This window comes from Rutidosis leptorrhynchoides, chromosome 8 (genome assembly GCF_046630445.1).
Source record: "Rutidosis leptorrhynchoides isolate AG116_Rl617_1_P2 chromosome 8, CSIRO_AGI_Rlap_v1, whole genome shotgun sequence".
In the NCBI taxonomy this organism is placed as follows: domain Eukaryota; kingdom Viridiplantae; phylum Streptophyta; class Magnoliopsida; order Asterales; family Asteraceae; genus Rutidosis; species Rutidosis leptorrhynchoides.
This window is the reverse complement of record NC_092340.1, coordinates 243,813,285-243,825,137: the sequence shown is the minus strand read 5'-3', so window position 1 is coordinate 243,825,137 and position 11,853 is coordinate 243,813,285.

Sequence of the window (11,853 nt, the reverse complement as noted above, 5' to 3'; positions counted from 1 at the left end):
GTTCGGTTTGCATTCTCCATGATGCAATTATAAAGGACATAGAAAAATTTTTGTAGGGCTTTCTTTGGTGTCAAGGTGATTTGAAAAGGGGTAAAGCCAAGGTGAGATGGGATGACTTATGCATGCCTAAGGTTGAAGGTGGGCTTGGTATAAAGAGGCTCAAGTATTGGAATATTGCGTTGATGACTTCTCATATTTGTAGCATTATTTCTAATAAGAGTACTCTTTGGGTTCAATGGATAAACGCGTATCGCCTATCTAATAAAACGCGTATCGCCTATCTAATAGACACTTTTGGGATGTTCCTACACCGGCTAATGCTAGTTGGAGTTGGCAAAAATTGTTGAACATTCGCCTTACCATTCGAAGGTTTATATTTCATTCTATTGGTAATGGTCAGACCACTTCTGCTTGGTTTGACACTTGGTCATCAATAGGGCCGATTGCTGAAATGGTGTCTCGAAGGGATATTGCTGCTATAGGTTCTCATCCTAACGCTAAAGTTGCTGAGATAGCTCATATGTCAAACTGGCCAAATTGGTGGATTCACAAATATCCATAGCTAATGAATCTGTCTATTTCTTTAAATGACGCAGGTGATGTTATTTGATGATAAATAGATGACGCTTCGTTACATGTGTTTTCGGTTAGCCTTGTTTGGGATTCTATCCGTCCTTGGGCTAATGAAGTTGATTGGTTTTCGGTTGTGTGGTTCTCCCAATGTATTCCTTGTCATGCGTTTCTAAGTGGTTGCTTATGGGAGAAAGACTAAAGACTCAGGACCGTTTGAAACCGTGGGAAATGCAACAAGGTGCAACGTTGGTATGCCCTCTGTGTAAGAGTTGTGTAGACTCTCACTCTCATTTGTTTTTCCAATGTGTTTATTCGGCGAGTGTATGGGAGAGAGCTAGGAGTATGATTCGGTTGCCGATTAATTCTAACAACTGGCAAATGATAACATCCTCATTGGGTTTATACATCTCATAACTTGTCTCCTATTATAGTGGCAAATCTTGTGTTTGCAGCCTCTGTATATTTCATTTGACAAGAACGAAATAATCGAATTTTCAAGAAGTCTCATAGAACGGAAGTGAAGTTGTTTGATGATATCTACGCTACGGTTCGTTTAAAGCTATTATCCATTCGGTTCAAGTCCTCTAGAGGGGTGGATGATATGAAGATTGACTGGCACATGTAATTCTTTTTTGGTGGATGGCGTGCATGCCTGTTTTTGTTTTCTTTTTTGGTTGTGGCGTTTTCTTTGTCTGTAGCTACTTGGCTTTCTTGTAGCTCCCGTGCCTTACTGTTCTGATTCTATTATTATTCTTAATAATATTCATCGGGGTAATCTCTTTACCCAAAAAAGTAATTTCGTGTAAAATTTTGTATTTTCGGAGTTTATGTTATTGTGTACTCGTAGTTTAAATTATGTAATCGTATTTAGGAAATTATGTAATCGTATCTTTAGAAAATATGTACTTGAAGTTTAAATTTGTATTATTTTAGGTGTGTTATTTTTAATAAAATAAAAATTAATAATAAAATGAATAAATTAACTAATATAAATTGACTAAAAATTTATAAATAAATAAATAAAATAACAAATAATAGATATTTTCATTCTCCATGACACTGAAAACTGATACTAAATGACTTTATCATTTTATCACCAATGTCAGTTTTTCATTGTCAGTCCAGACAGCGTCTAGTCATCAACAAGACACTGAAACTAAAACAGAATAACACAAAATGCTCTTACAATTGTATAAAATCAGAGGTGAAACTTGAAACTTTCCTTAACAAACAAAAGTGATAACATAAATTATGACTATAATTTGGAGGGACTAACATATAAATACTTTTTACCGGTGTATACTATAACGGAGCATCGAGTAATATATATATATATATATATATATATATATATATATATATATATATATATATATATATATATATATATATATATATATATATATATATATATATACACACAAAACCCAATACTACAAAAGTAGAGTATGAGGGAGATAAGATGTTGACAACCTTTCTCCTATCCTAGAATAAAGAGAAGTTATTTTTTTACCCAGAGTGAAACACTCAAGAGTAGAGAGAGTCATTCCTCTTAATGTTATATAAATAAAGTGATTGCTTCTGCACGAACCTCCGGCTAATAAGTATGTTAAAAAATAATAAATAAATAAAAAAAGTATGAGACACCATGAAAATAGTATAATCAAATTTCATGAGTTATAAATTTGTCTGAAGTTCAATTTAAACTTTAAGCGACAGTTAAGTCGCCAATAAATTGACGCTTGCTAATGACAGACAGTCAAGTCGCCAACATCCACCATATATAAATTAAAATTGACGACATCACGATGATGTATTTTGATGTCATCATTCATTTTTTTATTGTTTACCTTTTACATGTATCCATTTTATTAGGGGGATGATTCTTACACACACTTTTTTTATCCCCACACACCAATTGAGTATTATTAGAAGAGTAAAAGGTTAAAATAGGTGTGTAAGGATCAAAAAAGTGTGTGTGAGAATCATCCCCCATTTTATTAATGTTATCATGATGACATCATCACAATGATCTATTGTGGTATCATCATCGATTTTTTTTTCCTATTGTTTACCTTTTATTTACATGTATTCATTTTAGTCATGTTTACTTTTTTTTACTCCTCATTTTTTATATATTTTTTAATACACTTAAGAATATATGATAATTTTTTAATAAAAATTAGATGACAAATCAATTTGTATTTAGTTTTATATTTTAAATTAAAATGAACGATCTTTTAGATAAGGGAGATGATTCTCACACACTACATTTTGGTCTATGTACACCTAATTACCTAATCTACCCTTAATTATACTTATAATAATAATATAAGTTCAACTTTCTAGGGGCATAACTGTCAACCTATGAGACAAAAGTGTATAGGGATCAAAAAGTGGTGTGTGAGAATCATCTCCCGTTAGATAACAGGGGGTTAAAAAACTAATTGCTTGTATTAATACTTAGTGTGAAAATTTAGAGGAAAAATTAGATGAATGTTTCATGTTTAATTGTAACGACCCGGAAATTTTCGACCAAATTTAAACTCTAATCTCTATATGGTTCCGACACGATAAGCAAAAACCCTAAAGTTGACCCACACTTTTTTCGATCATTCTATACTTATAAGATTAATATTTACATAAATTAAACCTTACCAACATGATAAGCAATCCCAAATTGTTGAGATTTATGTTTCCGAAAAGAGTTTTACACAACGTTTGACCGTCTAGTTTGACCGATGATATCACGAACTATACAATATATGATAATTATACGTTTGTATATATATATGTATATATATACATATTTAACATGATTTAAGAATGTTTTAATATCTCATTTTGTATTAATAACAATAAGTTATAAGTATATTTTGAAACTACTAACTTAAGTTTTCAAAACGATAACCATACGTAACGTTATTTGACATAAATACTTATAACCTATAATGTTTATACATATATCGTATAAGTAATGTATTTAATCACTTTTAAGAACTTAAATACATAAAACAATATAAGTGTATTTACAAAAGATAGCTATATTTGAATCTTCGTTCCGTTTTCCCAAAGATTTCTATACGTATACCTAGGGTATATGTACCCGTATCATACGCAGCTTCTAGATGTATTTACTATTGGTATATACCAATAAAAATCTGCTCCTCAGCAGCCTTAAATGATTAAGAAACATGTGGAACCAACCATTTGTCAAGTAGCATGAATTATTTAGCAAGAAAACAAAGTTAGGTATCTTTTTTTTCCTTTATAACCTAAAAACATTTTTATGCATGCACACCATTTCTTCACCCCATTTTCTCATACTTACACTTCCATTTCTCTCTTAAAATACTCTTAACATCATACTTGATCATCTCCAAGCATTTTCCCCATGAATTAGCTTCAAAAACCTTACTTAAACACCATAAGAAAACCATACAAAAACACTTCAAGAAATCCTTCCAAGAACACAAACTTACTTCCAATCTTTCATCCAATTCCATCATCCTTTTGGTTCTAGCTTTTTACTCCTCTTTTACAGCAACCTTGTCCAAGGAACTTGAGGTAGTATCTATGTTCATAACCTTATTCGATTCATATATATATAGCTATCTTATTTTGTGGTATAAAAATTTAACAACAAGAACATAGTTTGAAAGTTTTCAAACTTGTTTGCAAACTAAATAGATCCTTCTAACTTAACTTTTAAAATACTTCAAGACCTGTAATATAACTTAATTATATGTTAATTTAACAAGGTATAACTTGGTTTTTCAAAGAATATCTTAAAAACTGTTTTTACGACGTCGGAGTGCAACCGGGGACTGTTTTGGGTTGGATAATTAAAAACTATCTTAAACTTTGAATTGGAGGTTTATCTTCTGGAAAAATGATTTTTACTATGAATATGATAACACATAAAAATTTCATGATTTAATTCAAAGTATAAGTATTTTTAGAAAAATAATCATTTAAGGTTGTTTAAATAAAGGAAAATGTTTAACTTCATAAGTTTCACTAAAGTTTCACCTATGCCGTGTGATTTTGAATACAAACCAAGGTATTTTCAGTTCATAGTCTTAAAGAGGGACTCGATCCAAGGAGATGGCAAGTTGAATCAACGAAAACGGATTTGTAACGAAGAAACTATGACCGAAACAAAATTGGTTATCCAAGACTTGTTTAACTTCGGGATTAATTGGGAAAAATTAAATAAAATCACATCTTTCTAAGATAACATGATATTTTATATATATGTACTTATAATTCAATTTTATATGGTTCAGGATTACCCGTAAACAACACGAGAAGATTAATCATAAGATCCCATGATTGTACGCAACACGTCATTTGACAACACCGGTACTTTATGTACGCAACACGTCATTTGACAACACCGGTACCGTGGGTCAAGATTAATCTCGACCAATACATATACGATGGGGTTTTATTTATTTCGTTGGGGGTTTTATTTATTTCATTGCGGGTATATTAAACATCTAAAAATGAACCATTAAAAATTGAATTACTAACAACGAACTGCTAACTACGGACTAAGGAATTATTCAAAGTATTAAAAGTATAACAAGTATATATATGTGACGTTTGTTTAAAAAGAAAAGGTATTGATATATTATATATGGATAGGTTCGTGATATCAACCAGAGACCAAGTCAAATTATATATATCTTCAAGACGAAAGTGAGTATATAGTCCCACTTTTAAACTCTAAATATTTCGGGATGAGAATACATGTATTTTATGTTTTACGATATGGACACAAGTAACTGAAAAATATATTCTACGTTGAGTTGTACCACTGGCATACTTCCCTGTAGCTTGGTAACTGTTATTTACAGCGGTATTGTAAACGCGAATCCTGTTGATAGATCTATCGGGCCTGACAACCCCAACCGGACTGGACGACCAGTATTCAACGGTTGCACAGTACTTCGTTTCGTGACTACACTTGGTACGGTGTAGTAAGATTTCATATTAAAGGGAATATGCGACGTGATTAATTGTTAAGTATGGTTACCAAGTGCTCAACCACTTAGAATATTTTTATTGAAATGTTTACATACGAAATCTTGTGGTCTATATATATATATTGCTGCCGGCATTAAACTTATATCTCACCAACTTTATGTTGACATTTTAAAGCATGTTATTCTCAGGTATGAATTAAGTCTTCCGTTGTGCATTAGCTCGTACTAAGGATACTACTTGAGGCCATTAAGGACTTTTATCATAAGGCGTTGCATTCGAGTCATTGAAGTTCATAGAGACTATTATTAAGTAAATGGCGATTTAGGTCATTTGAATATTATGAAATGTCAGGCGAATATGTCAATTCTGGATGTAACTATAGATTGCCTTATAAGAATAAATGCAACGTTTGAAATATGTATCATATAGAGGACAAGTACCTCGCAATGTTATCAACTATTGTAATTCGTTTGTAATCAATATGGACAACGTCCGGATGATTAGTTTCGGATCCTTTCAGTTGGTATCAGAGCGTTGGTCTTAGCGAACCAGGCCTTGCATTAGTGTGTCTAACTAGTAGTTGTTAGGATACATTAAGTGAGTCTGGACTTTGACCGTGTCTGCCTGTCAAAAGTTTTGCTTATCAATCCTAGTCGGAAATCATCTGCTTATCATCCTTAGGGAACTGCCTGCTTATCATTCTTAAGTCTAGACACGTCTTACTGCATTTAGTGCATCGATAGTGTATAGACAAAAATTCATATCCTAGCGTATCTGTTACTCTAGACATTGCCTGACGTATTTCAAAGATTCTCCGTAATTCATGGGATTTTGATATTATATATATACATATGTAAATTATGTATTGAAGAGTACCAAACCCAACTCCTATAATCTATTCCAAACCAAAAATTCATTTCTCCGACCATACAAGATGGATTCTTCATCCAGCTCAAATTCCTCCGACTTCGATAGCTTCGCCGATATGGATTTCCATTCGAGCTCCGAGAACAGCGTTACCGGAATGGATCAACCAATTTCCCATCATCTATTCTGGATGAATTGGGGATGGGTTCGTAATATACTAAATTTCTGGAGGCAAGAAGAAGGTGATCCATTCCATCCACCAAATTGTCCTCTTAACGATGAACCTGAAGCACTTACCGGCGAACCTATTCGAAACACCATTTTCTCGCTCATTTCTAGAGTATCTCGTCATGATTACATACTATCCCATATTTCAAATCTTGTTCATTCGCTCGTTCCAACCGTCAATCATCCCGGTATAATAGAAGAAGTCAACGAACTCCGTGCTCGGGTAGTGGTTTTGGAGAATATGGTGCGAAGGTTACAAACACCAACAGCAGCACCAGCAGCATAATCCGTACTACCATCGTCAACGCCGACAGTACCTTTATCACCCCAATCACAACCGCGCCTTAAATCTCAACATCACAATCTGTATCTCGAATATCAACATCACACGACTCAATATCTGTACTTCGAGTATGATCTTCATTCTATATATCGTTCTACATCGATTATCTTCGCTTTACGTATCGTATGACGATTATGTAATTTCTAAAGTCTTAGAGATTATGTAATCTAGAATTAACGATAAATCAAATGAGTTTAATATCTTATTGACTCATTAAATCTATGATTATCTCTGAAGAAAATATATATGCAAGTATATTTTCATAAAGATAGTAATTAAAAATTCCTTCGTACAAACTATTAATGATGAAAATATTTTAACGGGTGGGTAGTACCCGAGGAATATTTAGAATTCACATTAATAAGTTATATTGTACATTCTTGAATCTGATTCAACAGTTATTTATTATCTTACTTACAACCACCGATATTCGTATCCACTCACCCCAGAATAACCATTTTCAATCAAATTTCATATTCGGATTTTGACCTACCAAAATCCAACAAGTGGCATAAAGAAGAAAACATTGGACAATTAAAATGAATTAAAATGTTGATTGTAACATATGAAACTAAACAATTCTTCAAGCTTGCCACTTGATTTTATCTTAAACCTCATTCGTAACTTGACGATTACAATTCGCATTCAAATCCTTTCATGATTCCTGAAAACACCTCGACCGAGAAATTGAACCAGCCGCACCTCGTCTATGGAAGAAAGATTCCTGCATACAATTATGCACTTGAGAAACCTTCGAAACCAAAGTTATAAACTTATCCGCGTTGAATTCCTTATCATTCCTTGGTAAAAACAATCATACGATTCCTTTTCAATTAGCTAATTTTGTCACAGCTCCACTTTGACTTCTCAATGAGACTACTCCTATTATAACCTCGATATTTATACCTTGTCCTTTTGACGTCGTTACCAGAAAATCCTTTATATTTCACGACATCATCAGCAAATGTACCAGCAGATCGTCCACCCTTTGGCGAAATCCGCAATTAGCATTTTGAAAATTTTGCAGAACTTCCCCAGTTATACCTATAACATTTATTCCTAAGAAATTTCATACTTCGAATGTGAAGTTTCTGAAAACACCCTGAACTATGAAGTAGCTCTTGAAATGCTGATGAAGCAGCAAAAACTGTAAACGACTTTAACAATCAAAAGATTGATGATAAAGAATGGTATGGTGGTAAAGCTGAGAAAAAGAGAAGGTTTGGAACTGGAAAACGGATTGAGCAAAGTATGAAGGAGGCCGTGAACAAATCATGAAAACAGAACCTGCCTTCAAAGGATCCAAATGATCCAGTGCCTGCTAAAACTGTTAGTAAGAACACTGCTCCTTATTCTAAACTTTTTAAGATGATATTCTTCACCATCATTTTATCTTAGATATTATAAGATATCTTCATTCGTTATACATATTTTTCATATTTCTGGAGATATTTTTACAACTATTCCTATCTACGATCATTTAACTCTCCGTAACATCTGCGCTACAATATAAAAGAAACTGTGTTAGTTTCTAAATTCTGAAATCTCTAAGTTTAAAAATATGAATGTTTTGAAGTAGTGTTGGGAACTGATACATGAATTAGTATAATATAATGAAACTTGATCAACTTCATTATATTACAGTAAGTCATGTTAAGTTTCTAATGGAATGTGATGATTCACAGTACCGTCATCATGTGCCATGTTACACGGCTCTTACATTCTATCAAGTCTCCAAACATATTAGAACGTATCACCTTGATAGTTCTATTTTTTTCGGAATATTCGAGTAATTTAACGAATCAAGATCGTGCCATTACAATTTCATTCTAAAACCAATAGCAAGGTTCATTCAAAATTTGCTACCTACGAATTTCGTACCGTTGTTCGCTTGGCTCGAGGACGGGAAGAAGAAATGAAGGGACAAAACCTCAGAATAGAAATAGGAACATAAACCACAGCAAATAAGAGAGAGCATTAATTGTGGATGACAATGATTTTAAGGGACGGGAGTAGGAACATCGAAATATAAGGGAAGGTATAAAACCTAACAACAACCCCGAAACTACAAACCGTGCATATCAATACGTATTGCAACGTAAAGGCACGAGAGAATTAAAAACATTATAATTCCAAGGAAAGGATAAAAGAGAATAGATTCTTCTGGTGATAGATGAAAAAGAAGAATGAAAGATATGAAAGTTAGAAATATAACAAGGGTTAGAATGGGATGGAGCATATTAGCGAATGTCTTAAAGTAGGAACTAAAGAGAAAGAATAGAAGATGTGGGAAGAAAGAAAGGGAAGGAGGTAAATTTATAGTGAAATATTCGACAAAGAAATCAAAACAGATTGCCGCGTTAAATCAAAGAAGATCCTGATCGCCGCAAAACTAAATCTTATTACATAAGATTTTCTTTAAAACCCTTAAATCCCGGAAATCGATCATAATCACGTCATCGGTTACAACAAATCTATATTTACTCATTTCACTCTTTTGTGATAGCTTCGCTCGTGCGTCTCACATAACCAAATCGTTTTATCTAAATCTTTCAATAATGATAAAATTTCATTATTACCTCATATTCGTCATGAAAACATTCCTATTGTTGTTTATGACAACCTCTACCAAATTTCGAGGACGAAATTTCTTTAACGGATGGGTACTGTAACGACCCGGAAATTTCCGACCAAATTTAAACTCTAATCTCTATATGGTTCCGACACGATAAGCAAAAACCCTAAAGTTGACCCACACTTTTTTCGATCATTCTATACTTATAAGATTAATATTTACATAAATTAAACCTTACCAACATGATAAGCAATCCCAAATTGTTGAGATTTATGTTTCCGAAAAGAGTTTTACACAACGTTTGACCGTCTAGTTTGACCGATGATATCACGAACTATACAATATATGATAATTATACGTTTGTATATATATATGTATATATATACATATTTAACATGATTTAAGAATGTTTTAATATCTCATTTTGTATTAATAACAATAAGTTATAAGTATATTTTGAAACTACTAACTTAAGTTTTCAAAACGATAACCATACGTAACGTTATTTGACATAAATACTTATAACCTATAATGTTTATACATATATCGTATAAGTAATGTATTTAATCACTTTTAAGAACTTAAATACATAAAACAATATAAGTGTATTTACAAAAGATAGCTATATTTGAATCTTCGCTCCGTTTTCCCAAAGATTTCTATACGTATACCTAGGGTATATGTACCCGTATCATACGCAGCTTCTAGATGTATTTACTATTGGTATATACCAATAAAAATCTGCTCCTTAGCAGCCTTAAATGATTAAGAAACATGTGGAACCAACCATTTGTCAAGTAGCATGAATTATTTAGCAAGAAAACAAAGTTAGGTATCTTTTTTTTCCTTTATAACCTAAAAACATTTTTATGCATGCACACCATTTCTTCACCCCATTTTCTCATACTTACACTTCCATTTCTCTCTTAAAATACTCTTAACATCATACTTGATCATCTCCAAGCATTTTCCCCATGAATTAGCTTCAAAAACCTTACTTAAACACCATAAGAAAACCATACAAAAACACTTTAAGAAATCCTTCCAAGAACACAAACTTACTTCCAATCTTTCATCCAATTCCATCATCCTTTTGGTTCTAGCTTTTTACTCCTCTTTTACAGCAACCTTGTCCAAGGAACTTGAGGTAGTATCTATGTTCATAACCTTATTCGATTCATATATATATAGCTATCTTATTTTGTGGTATAAAAATTTAACAACAAGAACATAGTTTGAAAGTTTTCAAACTTGTTTGCAAACTAAATAGATCCTTCTAACTTAACTTTTAAAATACTTCAAGACCTGTAATATAACTTAATTATATGTTAATTTAACAAGGTATAACTTGGTTTTTCAAAGAATATCTTAAAAACTGTTTTTACGACGTCGGAGTGCAACCGGGGACTGTTTTGGGTTGGATAATTAAAAACTATCTTAAACTTTGAATTGGAGGTTTATCTTCTGGAAAAATGATTTTTACTATGAATATGATAACACATAAAAATTTCATGATTTAATTCAAAGTATAAGTATTTTTAGAAAAATAATCATTTAAGGTTGTTTAAATAAAGGAAAATGTTTAACTTCATAAGTTTCACTAAAGTTTCACCTATGCCGTGTGATTTTGAATACAAACCAAGGTATTTTCAGTTCATAGTCTTAAAGAGGGACTCGATCCAAGGAGATGGCAAGTTGAATCAACGAAAACGGATTTGTAACGAAGAAACTATGACCGAAGCAAAATTGGTTATCCAAGACTTGTTTAACTTCGGGATTAATTGGGAAAAATTAAATAAAATCACATCTTTCTAAGATAACATGATATTTTATATATATGTACTTATAATTCAATTTTATATGGTTCAGGATCACCCGTAAACAACACGAGAAGATTAATCATAAGATCCCATGATTGTACGCAACACGTCATTTGACAACACCGGTACTTTATGTACGCAACACGTCATTTGACAACACCGGTACCGTGGGTCAAGATTAATCTCGACCAATACATATACGATGGGGTTTTATTTATTTCGTTGGGGGTTTTATTTATTTCATTGCGGGTATATTAAACATCTAAAAATGAACCATTAAAAATTGAATTACTAACAACGAACTGCTAACTACGGACTAAGGAATTATTCAAAGTATTAAAAGTATAACAAGTATATATATGTGACGTTTGTTTAAAAAGAAAAGGTATTGATATATTATATATGGATAGGTTCGTGATATCAACCGGAGACCAAGTCAAATTATATATATCTTC